Source organism: Gymnogyps californianus, chromosome 11 (genome assembly GCF_018139145.2).
Source record: "Gymnogyps californianus isolate 813 chromosome 11, ASM1813914v2, whole genome shotgun sequence".
Taxonomy (NCBI): Eukaryota; Metazoa; Chordata; class Aves; order Accipitriformes; family Cathartidae; genus Gymnogyps; species Gymnogyps californianus.
Genome location: NC_059481.1, coordinates 15,163,155 through 15,181,609, shown reverse-complemented (window position 1 = coordinate 15,181,609; position 18,455 = coordinate 15,163,155).

Here is an 18,455-nt window from a genome sequence, read left to right as displayed (position 1 = left end):
TGTTGACTGTGGGGACCAATCCGCACCACCTCCCTCTCCAAAACCACGCTTTCAAGCCCACATCCAGCAGCCCTGGGCTGGCCTGGCTGGCCTTTCAACACCCACCGGGCCATGCCGTACTGAGAGCACAGACAGATTGCATCATGTGAGCTCAGGCGACTCAGCACCGGTAAAGTCTGTGGTTTTGGGCAAAACGTGAGCAGCAGCAGAAGGTGCTGCCCTTCATCACCAGTCTTGAGTGGCTCTGATGGTCACCTTTGCTCTTCCCGTTTGATGGATGAGGGACAGACATCCAGTTCCTAACTTTCACATCACGTCTTCATGCTATATTTTCCCTAGTAAATGTATAATTTTCAAAACCTAATCTGTGCTTGAATAATGCCCACTGCTTTTCTCTGTCAGGAAAGCTCTAGGGAACAGAAAGAGCAAGGTCAAATCCCTTAACCCAAAGGAGACGACCCTTCTGGTCAGCTGAGGTCCTTAGAAACACCCTGTACTGTGGATCCAACCATCTTTCTGACTGATACATAATTTAGTTCTGGGTGTTATGAATCTCTGGCTTTTTATGAGTATAGAAATTTATTACAAGTACAGAAAGTCTCACCTTTATAAATAATTAAAGTTGGTTACACACAACAACTTTAGTGAATGATCTGAAATTTAAGTGAAAAAATGGAGTATTTGTCCCTCTTTTTCAGAAAAAAAGAAAAAAGAGAGGCGAGGGAGTGATAACAATGTAAGAGCATATAGGAGGGGTGAGTGGACTACATCTTTCTTCTAAGTATCTCTCTGACCCAACAGATTTGTGACTACAGCTCTATAATTTTGAGGTAAATTAATTCAATTCAGAGAGAAGCAGGAGAGGAGGAGGGAAGCCTGCCGTCAGCATTTGTATAGGTGCAACAGGTATAAAAAGACAATATCCAGCATCCATATCTTATTACATCCACCACTAAACCAGAATGCCATTAGCAGTCATGGCACAACAGAGAACGGGAGGGGAGATAAAGAAAGAAAAGAAATCAGGATTGATGTTCTCTTCCTGTATTTGTTATCTTACAGAAAACAGCAGCAGAATACAAATCAACCCACCCCATGTACGGGAGGGTGGGATCCTTCGAGACTCTTGTTTTATGGATGAAATAAATTCAGTTGTTGGGGGATGAAAGTCTCTATAAGTGTAAAGAAAACCTAACCTTTTGAATATTTTTTTTCTCCGGTCAAAGCTTTTGGAACAGAGAGTGGTGTGACGGGAAACGCTAACAGTGACTCGGCTAAGGATGGTCACAATTTTCCCCTTATCAGAAGAAATGCTCTGATAGATTTCTTCCACTCCTTTCACGGCAACTCCTTCCTGGAGATGACAGTGAAATGGCACATAAGGAATTGTTACTCATTTTGGAAAAAAAAAAAAAAATTAAAAAAAAAGCTTTTAAAAGGGAAATGAGCTGGCTAGGGAAAAGTATGTGGGCAAAAGTGGAAAAAAATGTGTTCTTCAAGTTTCAGCAGAGACTGACAGTCTGCTTCTTTCCAGTTTGCAGTCCTCTACCTGAAAACACAAGTTCATATGCACTACAGACCAAATCAGCATCTGTTACACTTCTGAAGAACTCTGTATCTTCCTGAGAACGTAAAAACACAGCAAGCACCAGGCTGGCAAAGCAATCCCACCTCACCACCACCATCTCCTGTTCTGTGCTGGTGGCATTGCAAAGTTATTTCCCACATTACAGCACACCATGAAAAGCAAGAGAGATTTCACAGCTACCTATAGACTGGACACAGTAACAAGAGCTGACATTGGACTGAAAAGCTACCTAAAGTATTCCCTTTTTTGTATCTCTTGTAGATTAACATATTATGTGGACATCCTCTCAGGCTTGTGCCCTTTGCTAGAATATACTGATTTACAAGGTGGAGTCAAGAAATCGATCGTTTTAATAATATCACTCATAAGCACACAGCCCTTAAATTTCCATCATAGCAAATATCCCAGAGCAACTGGGATTCTTGGGGTTTCCAAATACATTGTGCCCAGAAGGTGATTTCTGTGTGAAATCAAACCACACTCTAAAGCGAAGGGCACTTTTCAGATTGGTGATGAAATTCTTAATTATGCAGCATCAACTGCAGCAGTACCAGGGAGACGCAAATTCACTTACAAATTATGCACATACATCAAAACCACCCTCTGTTTCAGAGACAAATGCCCAATCAATCCGATCTATTTTGCCATCTACAGCAGACGCTGCATCAGGCTATTTTATAACTATAAATTTTAATATGTCTTTCCTCACTACAGTCAGTCAACTTGTGATTATCCAGACTTGGGGAGGGAGCTGAACTAACCCAAATAAAGTAAAGCACAGTTGAACAAAAACGGTGTAAATCAGATTGTGAAAATAAATGTTTTACTTTCTATATTAATCTTAGCGAAAACTGGAGTGACGATGTAGAAAAAGGTCAACGACGGGAATAAAAGTGTTTTATTTTTGGTGTAACACAGTTCATTTGCAACTGGGTAATCTGCCCACACATAATTAAAAGTTGACAGCGTCTGTATTGTGAGCTAGGCAAGAGATTCAGGGAAAAAGCAAAGCTGATTTTGTTTCAGTCTTTGCTAGGACTCTGCTGCTTGGTCCAGGTGATGGATTAAGACGGAGCTGGGATGCAATTTACAGCTCTGTCCCCTGAGAAGCCTTTCTGGAGAAAGGAGAGCAGCGATGGAACAAGTGTAATCCTGATCGCTCAGCAAAATGTAACGTGCTTCCAAAACACAAGGGGCAGGGCCACAGACAAGGGTTTAAATAAAACCAGTTTGTGAGAGAAAGATCTATTGCTAGGTTTAAGTCGAAGCTGCAGCCAGTGCCCAGCTGGGTGGGGAGGACGGACCAAAGGCAACGGTTTCATCAGGAGAACTGGATCGAAGCGACCATCACACAGCTCTTCTGGTGCTATGATGTGCACATATAGGACAGGCAGATAACGGTTAGAAGAAATTCTGTGCATTCAATAATCATCCTTTTCTGTACATTCAATAATCATCCTCACAGAGATTTGATTCCCTATTACATTGTTTTGAGCTATATTAGAGGTAGGATGCAGAATAAAGATTGGACTTCCTCATTCTTTTATGCCTCTAAACCCAGCTGGAATGCTAGAAAACAATAAAGCTCCTTTTTCTCTCCCCCCCTTTACTTAAAGGAAAAGGTGCTTAATAGCAGTTTTAAGATTAAGAAGGAAATGGGTATTTAAAAAAGAAACATATTCCTCTTGGGTCACTATGAAAAGCTGTTTCATTATTGCCTAGAACCAATGGAAATAAAGCCAGCATGTCATCAAATCCTTAATACAGCATTAGATCTAATTGAATCTTTTGCATCTATTTTTAATGAGCAGCTCGTTTGTTTAATGTGATGGCTACATAATTATGAGTATGAGTTGGTTCTCTACTTGGGACATATTGGTTCTAATGTGATGATATTTAATTACTATGTCTCAAGGAATTATAAGAAACAAGCTGCTAAGCTTGAAAATACAATGAATTATTCCTTGTCCACTGGACTGAAAAGCCTGCACCCCATTTACCTGTGTGGTGTCCCTGAGGGGACCGAGCCTTTCATCTCAGGTTTCTTCATCAGCGTCTAGCACTGGATCTCTGTACAGAAACCAGCCCAATACCAACACATGCAGATGTATTACCGGGTGAAACTTTCCATTAAAAGAATTAAAAGCCTCATAGTAAATGTGCAATAGCTCAGTGCAGCAATAGGGAGCGATACGAACGAGGACGCAATCCAGCTGTTGAGACAGAAACAACAGCACACATCAGGAATGCACATCTGTTTTCATAGAAACAGCATCATCTGTTTTTCTTGCAGCCTTGTGACCTTATTTCTGTCTACTCCAGCATCCAGAAATGGCTTTAAGAAGCCACCAAGACTCCTGCCAGGAGCTGCCTGTCCCGATTTCTGTCCCCCAGGCCCGTCACTCCACATGCTGTCCCTGTCACATGTCACCGCTCAGCATCTTCTCCTCTGCTGTGCTCCGGTGGCTGGTTATTGCCGAGTGAGCTGACAGGAGTGGAGGTGAGGGAATTATTGCTGGCAATAACATCTGCAGCAAATCTAGCCCTCTTGCCACGCTTTGTTTTAACCAAACCCGCTCCGTATGAAGGGATCGATCACTTGTAAATTCTCCCCCAGCGCTCAGGTTGAAGAGTGGCTCCTGAGACCTACGTGCCTTTCTCATGGCTGTGGGTTTTGCCTCTTAGGGCTTCAATCACAGGTGCCTGTTCCCCAATAAAATTAATAAAACCCCTTAAAGATGCATATAACAAACCTTTACCCTCAATCCAACCCCGCCGCATAGGGAACAGCCTATGCCCCTTGACTTGTCCTTTTTAACTACTACCAGTTTTTATATTTTCACTAAAAATGTCTTTTCCACTATTTTTACAGAAGGGCTGCATGCTGTGCCTTACCCTTCCAACCAGCCCCGAGCACGAAGGGGTTACCCAGCCGCAAGCACTCCACGCAGCAGGGCTGAATGCAGGTAATTTCTCAGCCAGCCAATTTGCCATTCTCTCTCTTTATGCCATTACTCTTCCCTTCGGTGTAAGCCTCCCTCACACGCGACCCCATCAATAACTCCGAGCTGAACGCAGAGCTTTGTTTCAAAAAAATAGCCGTGGATCTTCACTGCTAATGCTTAGCCAGCTCTTGCTTAAACAGAATGACTATTTGGGGGCTGGTGGCCATAAGGGAACCCCTTCAAAAAACGCATAGTTTTCTTTAATGACATATCCTACCTACTCCATTCCTGGGCTACAGCAGTGGCACAAGTTAATTGCAGAGCGATCAGGGAATAACATCACTCCGTTGACATGAATAACTGCAGAATTGCCATTACTTCCAGCAGAGCTACAGTGCAGTCCCCACAAATAACTATACAATTGACTTACATAAACCCTGTTATTGTCCTTCAAATGTTTTCTGGATAACAGGAGCCGTCATTGCGAGGGATTTCATAGGTATGTATTAACAAAATTAAAGATTTATAGTTTAGCCAAAGTCAGAAATCTCATTGACGTTACTGAATCAGACCTTGCTACTTCATTCATGCAAGATAAAACCCATGTAACTCATGCAACTTTTTGCCCAAATGAGGTAAGAAGGATTTAGCCAGTGAAACACCACTGGACATACACAGCTTCAGCTTTCTTACGGACTACGCACGAACGGTAACCTAAGGGACAGCCAGAGCAGTAGCTTTGCATCTTTGGACAGGAGAACTAGTAGATCACTCCAAGCTAGGAATAATCTGTATGGACTAAGGATGCAAATGTCTAGAGGGAAATAGGGCTGACAAAAGCCATTTTTATTGTTTCCATGATTTGCTCCAGCTTAGAACAACACTGCAAGGGATTTTTTTTTTTTTTTTTCAAGTTGCATATTTTGCCCTTCCAACTGCAAGAAAGGCAGACTACAGAAGGAGGAGAAGGGACAGCACAGACTAAAACACTAGCTTGGGCTGGCAGTGAAATATCACACTCAAATGCCTGAATAACCCACAGTGAAGAGAAGATTAGACAAATGAACAATAAAACTGACTGTTCCATCTTGTCCTCAATGGATGGGAAAGTAATGAAAATCTCATGAAAGATAAATGGTAAAGTTAGTTTAAAATGGATTTAATGAAAGTAAAAGAGGATGAGTACTCATTCCAGGCTGCTGATTTATATTTTCTATATTTTAGTCCTCATAACCAAGTTCTGTCTCGTTAGCCATTAGAAGTTTAATACAGGGTTACATGTTCAGTCAAAATCCTAGCAGCTTTTAATACTTTGAAGGAGCACAATGCTGCATTTTGAAAGATTAGCAAGGGCGTCCTTGGATGGATCCTTGCATATTAAAAAGTGATCTTCAAACCCAATTTTTTCTTGCGGGATGGGGGGATGGGGAGTAATTCAAATCATTGCTCCCTTTTTTTCTTCCATTGAACTTGGTATAATGTAAAATTACACCAAGCTTGCAACAAAAGGAATAAAGGTTTACAAAGAATTAGCTACAAAATGAGTGGCTCTTGTGAAGATGAAACACGCTCCAAAATTAGCTGAGGGTTTGGGGTTTTTTCAAATTCTATATTCTTTGTCTTTCAGCTGCTCACAGATTCTAGAAAGAATGAGCTAATTTCTCCCACTTCTTCCTCTCAATATTTTTTCCACAGTATAAATAATACATAACAATAACAATATTGGTTTTATGTGGAAAAAGTGGAATCTGTCTTGGTGTCAGAGCCACGCTGGAGGCAGCCACAATGTGGATGAGGGTTATGCACTGTGACGAAACCCTCATGTTACACAGTGAGGACCACGAACCAGCAAACCCACCCTTGGCTAGATGTGCTGGAGGAACATCAATAAAGGGATGCATAGGGATCCATGACCTTTTAGATGGGCAAAAATAAGCAAAAGTCCTTTATAAAGCCGTCCTGGTTTCGGGCACAATACAAACGCAGCCCCAGGCTGCCCACACCACCTTGCCAGTGACTCAGCGCCGAAACTGAGCCTCTCCTAGACCAGACCAGATAGCGCAGTGTCCTGTGACTCATCCCCAGAACACCAGCAATGCTGCCAAAACGCGAGCGGGGCGTTGTGACAAAGGTACTATGCACCAGTGTTCAGGGTGAGACCAACCCACCCGCTTCCTATAGGGAAGGGCAGCAATTTTAGGTTGCCACTACTGACCTACGCTGAACACAGACCTGGGAGGGAGCAGGTCTTCGTCTCTGCAGGGCATGGGCAAGATGGGGCTCCTGCAATGGCCAGCCAGGGCATAATTAGCTAATAGTAATACGCTAATAAGTAATAGTAATTGGCTAATTAGCTAGTAAGTAATTTAGAGCACTGGAGCCCCTGTCAGCTCCCTGGCTGCAGTGAGAGGGCATGGATCCAGATCTCTGTAGATTGACAGCAATGTCCTTGATCTTTTTAGCTGTATAAATAAGTAAACAAATAAATTACACACACGCTCTTTCCTTCAGAAATGAATGGGAATTTTCCACACACGGTCAAGGAGCAACCTTCTACTCAAGGTTTCCTCCCATGCATGTCCCTAGGACTCCTACGTAATACAGGATCCTGCTCCAGCCTCTGCTCGCATCTCTGAATCTCCTCTGCCAGGCTCTGCTGCCATAAAGCAGCTGCTAGTGCTAAGTGACTTTCTGCACCAGTGGTCTTCTCATGAGCAACACTGATTTTTCTTTCCTTAGCAACTGAAGATGCAGGGTCTGACTTCAGTCAATTGATTTTGATAGGGATCGCATCCACTTGCACAGGGAGGAATTGGATGCACTGCGAGTGTCTCAGTCCCTGAATGAACAATTGTACTAACAGCAAGGACGCAAAGGCAACAGATTTCAGGCTGTCGCAGGTAGCAGTAACAGTCAATCACCTGCATGAAATGACTGTGTTACAGTAAATCCTCCCGCTCCGTGGAGTGAAACCATCCTGTTCCTGGCCTCTTCAGAGTCAAAGAAGCAACTCGCTTCTTGATGAACTTAGCTGGCCTTTAGTTTCCCATGGGAACATGTTGCACGGTAACTTCATAATCCGTGATCAAAATGAAGGAACGCAACCTTGGCAAAGCGAGTGCTTTTAGATGTATATTCCCCTTGGTGCCCACTTGCTGTTCTGCACTCTTATTCTGATGCATTAGTATTTATAAACCACAAACTGCTTTTGCTGGGTGTATATTTCTGTAGTGGCTTGACCTCTCAGCCAAGACCTCAGTCCCGTTGCAAAGCTGCAGCAGAGGAGCTCCCAGAAAACAGCCCTACCATCGTGTCCCATGCAGTGAAGGTGACCCCTGTCCTGTGATAGTCATGCCATGCTGTGAAGGGGTTGCCTGGGCACAGCCACATCCCAGCTGATTAACACATGTGGAGAACTTGGCCATGTGTCTCCAACTGCCCTGTGATGGGTTTCTGGACACTTTTAACCCTAAAAACACAGTGGGTGCAACCAGGAGGCTCTCACATGTCACGAGCAGGGCAGCCAGTTGGATTCCCTCTTCTCCATCCCCTACCAGTGCTGTGGGTTTTCCTCCCTGGTGCAGGAGGAGCAAATATATTACCCACCACAGCAAATGCCAGACAAATAAACACAGGCGCTTTTCAGGCCCTGATGAGTAGGGCACATCTCTCCCCAGAGAATAATCTCACAGATATTGACACATAACATTGAAAGACAAATGAGAATGAAAAGGCCCCTCAAATTTAATAGCCTCTGTGAATTACACTGCCTTTCGTCTACATGGACTGTCACTCTTTCCATTAAAGAGTCACTGTCATCAGTAATTCATTTTAAGATTTATAGACGTGGAGATTTATAGACTTACTGTTCTTATCTGCTTTTTTTCCCCATGCATCTCCACGGGCCCCCAAAAGGGGGGATTCCATCCAAAACCTTCGCCCTGCATCTGAAAGTATAGACCCGTGATGGGATGGCAGGCTTTTGAATTGGATGCCAACAAAAGTAATAATGCTGATAAGGATAGCAAGGATGATAACGTAGGGAGGGGAGAGGGGGGAATGACGACAAGGACAAGAAAGGATAAAAGATGAGCAGGAGAAAATAAGAGAGGGATAATCCACATTTTAATTTATTTTTCACAAATTCTCACTCTATAAATTCCATAATTTCTTGAAAGAAAGAAAATAATTAGGTTACTTTTCCTCTTTGGTCATTTTTTACCTAAGAGAAAAAAAAAACTTGCATCCTTGAAGTGAATATATTCAGATCCAACTTTTGCATCCAGGAAGGCCACTTTACAACGTTCACAATAAAGAATATACTCAGGTGGGAGTACACTGACATTACAAAGCCTCTTCAAACAGCTAGAGGAATTTCAGTATAAATGAGCCTCAAGCTACCTGCTTTGCATATTTTAACCTGATTCTAGTGCAGTTGCACAGTTTGTTCTGATAGTAATTGAATACCCATATGTGGATTAATACCTCCAGCACAAAAGAATTTGAATATGTTCGTGATGCTTGAAACTAGTCTGTTTGCATGTGCAACTCAATACTGGGTAAAATTGCAAATACTTACGTGACTTAGAAATCAAAGTACTGTTCAAAAGCTTCTAGCTCCTTCTGAGTCTGGTTTTGGGATGTGTGTGTAAGAAACAGATCTACTTATCCTCACTCCATTTTTCTACATATTACACTGACAGCAGGTAGTGTTCGAGGCAACTCTAAAAAAGTAGCATTGGACAAAATTCCTTAGGTAACCTTTAAAATCTCTCTTGCTGCTAAGTACTGCTTGGTATTTTTGTACGTGCTTGTCTGTAAGGACAACTAGGACAAATCTTTTTCTGAGTTTTGTTGCTGTGTTAAAGAAAGCTGCCATATTTGGTGAGCTACCAAAGAAAACGCTTTGGTACAAATGGCTATGGTGCAAATCAATGGAAGTCTGCAGGCAACACTATCCATGTATATTAAAAATAAGGCTCTCTTCCCAAATGCAAATTTGCTTAAACAACAGTGAACTGTGGGGACTAAATGTGTAATGCATTCTAATTAGCTTCCTCTTAATCATAGCTATTACCATGGGCTATCGTCATATTGGAAGCTGTGTCTGTGCTGATCCTTTACAACATGCACATGTGATGGCTGTCAAAGTAATTATCAGCACAAATTTCACTTTCTATTGGTATTTTCTGGCTCCAGACAGAGAGAAACTTTAGGGGTGGATTAATTTCGCTGTGCTCTTGGGGAAAGGCAGAACAGTGCTAGGACTCATTTTAAATCGATCCTACTCAAGCTCTTCAGCAGATAGGGTTATGACCCATGAATTCAAGAGCTGGCTTCCTGAGCTCTTATGTGTTACACAGGAAGGAAACCATGAAGCCAAAGCTGTTAGAGTGTCCTCCTTGAACAAATAGTTTCCTAAATAAGTGCCCTGGGCTCATTGCCTTTAATAATCCCTTGGCTGGATGTCATTAACATGCATGTATTTTTCTCCCAACAGCATTGTTCTCTTGCAAAACAGTTTCTATACTGGGTCTTTTATGCACACCACCTTTTGCATGGCACAACAGCTATTTGAGAAATAAAATTCAACAGGGCAGAACTGTAAATGATCGGAGTTTAGTGTGCTTACACTGCTCGTCTCCTCTTTAAGGTGACACTGAACAGAGGTCATTTCATGGAGCAACAGCATTGCAGAGACCTTGCAAAGAAGCGGGGTACAGCCTCTCAGCTACAGCCAAATTCTTCCTCTCTGAGAAGTGCACTACTGTATTTTGAGCACCAAGGGAATGTTTGTGTTGTTCCATGGGCTGTCTAGGAAAATCGGAAAATAGTGTAGAGCTTGCTCACCCTTCCAACACTACTCCTGCATCAGAAGGAGGGCTGTCTGCGGTGGCCTCCTCCTCCTCCTCTGCCTGACGATAGCTGTTTGAAAGTACATGAACTGGCAGTTAGGGCATCTTCCCAAACCCATGGATCTTGCAGATCCAGAAGGAAAGAAGACATTGTACCTGGAAGCACAGAAGTTGTGTGCAGCTGCTCCAAAGGCTCTTTCCAGGCGAACCAGCTCCTGCACGACCTGCTGCAACACAAGAAGCTCCTCGCTGGCCACCCCATTGTGCTGGTATGGCAGTCAGACACTGTCCATGTACACCTCTGAACAGTTCCCACTTGGATCCACAGCAGCAGAAGAGGCTGGAGCCATAGTTTGGCAACTGCCCTCTCTCCTTCCCCATCTCCCTTGCTCCAAATGCCCCAAATCTCTGGGCAGGGCCAGTTGTGCTGGAGACCCGGAGGAGAGGGAGGCACACGGGAGGCAGCAGCCTCCGTGCCCATGTGAGAGCTTGCAGAAGAGCACGTGTGATCAGTTATTAAATACATCTGCAAACAAAGCAGATGATTGAAAATGCCATTTCGCAGCCTCCTGGCAGCAGTCGCCATGCTCACAGGGAGCAACAAGGCATCAGACAGTGGCAGAGCCCAAAACTCAGTTTTTACACACACATCCCCCCTACTTTAGGTAGTGATTTCGAGATCAGAGGAAGGACTTGACAGTTTAATATTTAAACAATTTGTTTCATGTTTAGACCATCATGTTAATGATCTGTGTGTCACAACAATAATCAAGTGGGGTGGAAACTCGCTTGCAATTAGCCACTTCTCCTGTCACAGCCTACAGCATATCAGGCCCATGGCTTCTAATTTTAGCCAAATGCTTGCTTTAAAATCTAATTTACATTCTGTTTTCCCCCCAAAATCGACAAATACTTGTGTTCCCCATGGTTCTGTATATAAAGTCTCCCAATTGACAGATGAGTTTGTGACAGCCCCCGATGCAGAGCCGGTTCCTTTCCTCCTCCCCGGCCATTCACCCTTTCAGCTCCTCGTTCCGCCCCCGATGCCCAGAAGGTGCAGTCCTCTCCCTGCTGTCCTGAAAGAAAAATATTTCATTTCTGGGTGCCATACTGAGCAAGACACCCACCGTACCCCCTCACAGCTTCTGTCCATGCACCACAGAGTATCCTACAAATGTTGAAGGAAGCCACTGTTATTCAAAAAATCGGGGTGCCCATCAGGGAAAACAGAGGCAAAGCCATAAAATTATATATCCAGGCTGCGTTTGAACTATTCAAGTGGTGAGAAAATAGCCTGAGTGGTCCTGCTGCTGCTCCACAGCCCTTACTCAAAACCAGATTTAAGCCTCTTGCACTAAAATACCCTTCTCTTGCCTCTTTATTCTCCCTCTTTAATAATCTGTATTGTGCTGGTACTAATCCCAGCCACAGGCCTGTTGTGCTGGAGACTCTGCTTACAAAGCCAAGACCAATGCCCTAAAGAGCTTTAAACTTCACTTTAATTTTGGTGCAAATTACGTAAAACAAAGTGTTCACAGCACTGTTCAACAAGCTGGGGAATTTCTTCAGGAATTTGCATTATATTGAAAAATGGAGTTGGACTTTTTTTCTTTCTTTAAATAAAAGCAAAACAATAACCTCACTGCCAACAACAGTTATTTTACCAACAGTAACCTGCGTAATTTTTACAACAGCAGAGAGTTTTTGACTGATTGTCCTGTGCGTATCAAATCTCAGCTCTGCTGTGGTGGAGGCCTGAGTAACAATATCCACAGCAACACGCCGCCTGCACCTCTTCAACATCTTTATTAATGATGTACAGCCGAGCCCCTGCTGCTCGCTGGCGCTTACCACCAGATTTATGGCTAACTTCCAGGGCCTTTCCCACTATTCTTAATTTATTATAACAACAGTGTTCATACATGAGCGTTTCGTGTTAGGGAGACAGCAGCGCATCCGGTAGCATTAAAGCAGATGAAGTCTATTAAAGTCCTACCAGTTTAGGCAGCCAAAGTCTCAGGGAAGCAAGTCTCTCCCAGCTAACAAGATGCGAAGTTGCTTTTTTAGCCTTTGCAAAGTGTTTATCACAGTCATAAAAGAGTAGTTTGCATCTGGCCACTGACTCTTGCAAGGTGTCCCCAGGAAGGCAGCTGCAAAACCACTGAAGTCTGTGCTAAGCCCTTTCATCTCGCACCACGCCACTGCAATTCAGCTCGTGGAGGGTAATCTCTTTTCCCCTTTTTCCAACGTGATTTGATTGTATCTAAACCTCCCCAAATTCCCACCTCAGCTCCTGCTTCCTGTTAAATTTTACCTGCTTTCTCTTGATATATTTTTTACTCTTGCCCCAAACTGTATTAAAGGGCTGATGGGCTCCAAGAGCGATGTTCCCAGGGGACCACGGACCTTCCCCATACCAGAAATGATGCAAACCCTCTAAGACTGAAGAGCAAAGTCTGGCCTCTGCAGCTGTCAGAGCCTCTGCACAGCCTGATTCTACTACAGACCTTAAAGAGATAAAATGGAGCCGTTTCCTTCTCTCTCGGCATCCCTGCCTGATGTGCCACCTCCGACATGGAGCTGCACAAGCCTCAGGGGCCTCCCGGGGAAGAGATTCCCACTGCTGTCTGTGAGGGCTGGAGGTAGCGAGCTGCCCTCCGGGGCCAGCCCTGGGGAAGCAAAGCCCTTGCAGCTGCTAAGGGTTGGCAGCCTTGTTCTTCACCGTCAGTGTACTCAAAGCACGGGTTCGCAATCAGCTAGCATGACTTGAAGGTAATTTGCTCTGTCAGATGAGACTTCTGGACCAATTCCCTCAACCAGCATGGTCAGAGATGCTACCTGCCTCCCCTACCCTTGTTATACCCTCTGTTATCTTACTCCAGCCAAAGTATATACACGAGACCATCTCAACCCTGCCTTGTCCCACCGGGTCAGTCTCAGGCAGTCCCTAGGTCCACTCCGACTTACCCCGGGCATGCAGGACAGCAGTGACAGAAAACCAGCCAGGGAAGCTCGCTCACGGGCAAGGCAACAATAGCGAAGGCCCTGCACAGTTCATCTGTAATTACAGTTTCCAGCTGTATTCAGAATGAAAAAGTCATACACATTTTAATACGGTCTAATAACAATCACACTATGAATCTAAACTATTTAATAGTAAATGATCCTTTCCAGTTATTTTTTTTTAGCCATACTAATAGAATTCTTTATTAGTAATTTTTTATTAAATTTGACAAGGTGATAACAAAAGGCTATAGAAAAGTATTCAGCTTTATTATAGTCTATAGTACTTTTCCATAAAGGTTAATACGGACTCACCACTCCTAATAATTCAATGGCAATACTTCTGCTGAGAATATTCAAACCTTATAGTTCTGCCCTTTCAAGAACAATCCTTCCTTTTACATTTATGTTCTACTCCACTCTTCTTCTGTGGTTTTCCCCATCAATAAGCTACATTTGCAGAAATTTAGGGATACCTTCTCTTTCCTCCCCAAGTACTACTGGATACGCTATAGTAAAATACAAAATAAAAACTACTGATCAAGACAATTCTAAAGCTGTCAACATATTTTGTTCCCTAACTATATATCCAAATATTCTCAAAAGTATTGTAGTCTTCTCTTAGAGTTGATAAGCCATTTAATGTATTATTCTGGTGACAGACAAGCTGGCATTTGCTACAAGCATTTTTATGATTCAGTAGTTTTCAGAAAGACTAGAAAACTAAGCAGCAGATTTACACTGTAACAAAATAAAAGCAGAGATCTCATCTGCCTGATGAATGACTAAAGCAGCTTTCATCTTCAGATTTTCAGCTAGTTTGCCTGAAGGTGGAGAGCTTATTGTTTAGGACATGATAACGGTACCCTCAGGCTATAATCAAATGGCTTGTGTTGAAGACTGTACACATGCAGGGGGTAGAGAGACTGTTAACTCTGGGGCAGTTTTCATCTAAGCAAGACATGTAAATGCAATAAATTTGAAAGAAAAAGGAGACACAAGGAGAAGAGAAATGCTATATGCATGTATATGGGCTAACAAGCACGTATGCACCAGCAGCCTGGCACGTACGGCAGCTGCTCTGCTCAGCCAGTTGGCTCTTTGGTAAGGATGCCACAGCAGATGTGGTTTTTTTCAGAAAGAAATAAACGCAAGGACAACTGCGGGCTGAAAGGCCATTACATACATAAAATTTGGCATCAACAGGCAGGCAGATATAGCATTACTGGCTGCCTCATTCCTTAGCAAACAGATATTAGATAATGTCTCCCTCTCGGCCAAGCAATGAGATGAGGGGAGAGCTCTGGCCTCTTGACTTCCATTCTCCACATCTGACCAGAGATCACTCCAGCTGTCTTCCAACAAAGGCCAACTCCAGGGGCCAACTTCAGTAGCAAACGCTTAAGTCGTGTTTCAAGTGGGAGGGCAAGCAAGTCAGGTTTCAGCCATGCATTTCAAAAGGACACAACCGCTAATAGCACGGGTGCCTGTCTCTCAGCACCAAGGGCCACATTCAGCCCACCTTCCACTGAGGGTTAACCAGGCTGTTTCGAGCTAAAATGTCATAGGTGGTGTGAGAGCGATGGAAAATTCATACCGTCCCAGCATCCTCTTATTCTGCCTCTCCATCACCTCTAATCTTTCACCTCCCTCTGCTAGGACTTCATCCGTACCCTACCAAAAAGCCCCCAAAAGTCAGTTCCTCCCCCCATAAAGCAAATGGCCATGAGAACATGAGGCACTGTCAGATCTGGACTACATACAAAGTCTTCTGAGACCAGTGGGAATACTGGACAAAACCAGTGATTGCATTTTCTACGCACAGACATTTTGGTGCTTTCCATATGATTTTTAAACCAGGAGTAATGACAGCATCCAAAGATTTGTCCTATATTTGAACCTTGCTCAGAGTCTTCCACTTGCTTAGCCGTGAACTTGATTTTAACAAAGCCATTTCAACCTCTTAGTTAATTTGTTTCTGAGGCCTTTCTCTTTCAAAGTGTGTAATTAAACTAAAAGAGCCTGGAAAAGCCCCTTACAGTAAATAATTTACAAGTTCCTCCCTGGGGACATTTTTTAATTATAACTCCACTGGTCAGATCTTACTGAATACTCTGAGATAGCATTCCCCGCTGAGATCCTGAAATATAATTAACTTATTCCTTTGGTAATGGTACTTTTCCTTAGCCTATCCATTTCTTATGCAGGGCAGGCAGATTTGTTTATAAACAAAGTAGAGATTGATAGACGCTTTGTCATGAGAATAGCAATAATGGCATTCACTGCAACAGACGGGGGCACGTCCATTTGAGGAAAGATGATACTGTTTTGAAGCAATTTTTATAAATCCTACTCTGACAATCCAGCATGGAGAGATACAAGAGAGCAACCAGACAGCCCCGATTCCTCTCCTTCTTGGCAGCCTGCCTTGCTCCCCAAGTGCCATTTTATGCATAGCAAACGTAAATAATTCTGACGCACCTACCAATCCCCTAACCTTTGTGCTTCGGCAACACTGCTATATACTATCAAACTGACAGTGATTTCATGTTATGTGGCAAAAAGAAAAACCCTGAGCGACAGCAGCAAGGTTGGGGATGTCAAATGAAAGCTGTCACATTTATTTAGCTTCATGATTCTTAAGACAATATACATAAATATTGTTTTACTATCCCCACCAGCCAAATGTTAAGAGCTGTCTGCATCAGCCAGGGTCCTGCAGCTCCCCCAGCCTGGCCGATGAGCCTGTGACGATCTCCTCCTGACCCAGGAGCGGCTGGCAAGAAACAAAGCGCCAGCTCCTCTTGTTCCCAATGATACAGTACATTAAACAGTTTCCTCATCCTTTCTCACTGCAGCTGCAGCCAAAAGGGCAGTTTGGAGTGAAAGCGGGAGAGAATGGCTCCATGATGTATTGAAATGTGATCTGTGAGATAAGAAGTTTGGGGACACTCATTGCCTCAAGTCCTGAAAGCCTTCAAAGCTCACTTGCTTTTCCTACACTAATTAGTTCCAGCAACTCTAGCGAGCCCACGAGGACAAAGCTTGGTGCCTATCTGCGGCTCTGCTGGACAGGGGCCTGTATTTTGCATCCAAACTCTTGCTTTTTACTTTCTCCCCCCCTATTTTGAACTCCCACACAACAAAACATATGACCAAGTCCTCGTCTCTCTCTAAGCACTTTGTTTTTGTAGAGTTGTTAGTGCTGGCTCTGAAGTCTCCTCATCATATACTAGCCTTTTTGTACACAGTTGTTCACCTGGTATCACCTGTAGTGAAATACATACAAGTCCAGCTAGCCCTTATTCTAGTGAATAAATCAAAGCTCAGACAGGAAGATTAAAAGCTAATCCAAAGGGCCGTAAAGTGTTGTGACTAAACTCGTATCTAACTGAGCAAAGAATAAGAATAAAACCCTCTTACATAAAGAATGCCTCAGAAAAGCAAAGCCACAAGGCGCAGAGGTTTTGCATAAAAAGTTTGCCTTCACGGTAGCCGTTTGATTTATGTGGCACAAGGCATCCTAATAAAACACAGTTCAAAAAAATAGTATTCAGCTTTAAAACCAAGCATCATGGCTTCCCCTCAGCTTGAATGTAGCAGCAAGAGGTCACTAGCCTCTGATTATGTTCTGTTATGCTGACATGGCCTCTTAATTTTGTGCCTAAAGTAGAACTGGAGCAGCATTCATGCAGTCACGCCTAGTGTCACACTAACCAAAAACATGTAAACATGTCTCAGGATCCCAGATAAACCTCCATGGTTAAACCTTGAGGCAGGACACCACTAAAAGCACCCACTGGTGTTGGTGGGGTGGAAGCAGGTAGCTTGTTGAATGGGGCTGGACTTAATATATGCATTTAAAACATATATTAGATTTGGGATCCAGGTTTCCGTTGTGAAAAATACTGGCTTCAGCATAGCTTTGTTGATGTCCGTGGTAGGCCGTGCCATATGGGATAGTGCTGAGCCTAATGTGATCGGTGAACTCGGCCAGCCTTGCAGACAAACCTAGAAATAGGTCTGCCACATGCAAAGCCTGCCCCATCTTTTTTTTTATTGCTCTCCATATGCCAACAGAAGTTCAGAAATGAAGAAGGGATTAAAATACTGCCAGGACGGATACTGTGAAAAAAACATGGTCTAATTTTCTCATCACATTTATTCCCCAAAGGTCTTGAATCGTAAGATTCTGTCTCTCTCCTGTAAGGCAGAACAGCTGGCAGCACTGCAGAGCTGAGAGGAGCTGGAGGACGCTCTGCCGCATGCACCAGCACCGATACTGTCATCTCAACTCCTGCTTGCACAACCCTCTGTGATACACGAACACATCTTACTCCGCATCTTTCATTTGGTGGAGTGAAATAGTTTGATAAAGAACCGATGGAAGGCAAAGTCTGATCACCACCATTTTACTAAATAGCCCATATTGCAAACTGCTACCAGCTGTCTTGGTCAGGTTGCAGCTTTTCTGTACGCACTGATGGGAAGCCCAGCGGGCCAATACTGAAGGTATCTTCACCCCAGCCAGATGGACCTTTGTTAACATAGGATGGAGAAGCACCAGGGAGCACAGGCCAGAGAGACCTGAGTTGCTAAGCTTATGTTCACCCCACAGCAAGAGGGTTTAATTAGTTGCTGTATTAGCAAAATGGAAATAGAACTGAATACAAGCATTCTGAGATGAAAAGGTTCATACGTACTGTAGGCATGCTTTTGTTCACAAAAACAAGTTATCATTGAGGAAATCTGAAGGTCATTCTGCTCTGCAGCTGGTCCTTGAGAATTCATGGGTTTTTTAATGACACAGAGTAGTTTGGTGAAAATAAATGCACTGATTTATTGATTGAGGGAGGAGTTAAACATGTATAGAAAAAGTGAAGTTGCATTGAAGAAGGAACACAAAATTTTGACAGTTTGATTGATCCTGATTGGAAATATTGTGTCCTATTACTATGAGGACAGTGTGCAGAGGAAAACTCACTATCTCTGGATAGTGAGTTTTTTCAGAGGAAAACTCTATCTTCTTCCTGATTTCCAGGATGGTCTGGAGAACTGGAGAAC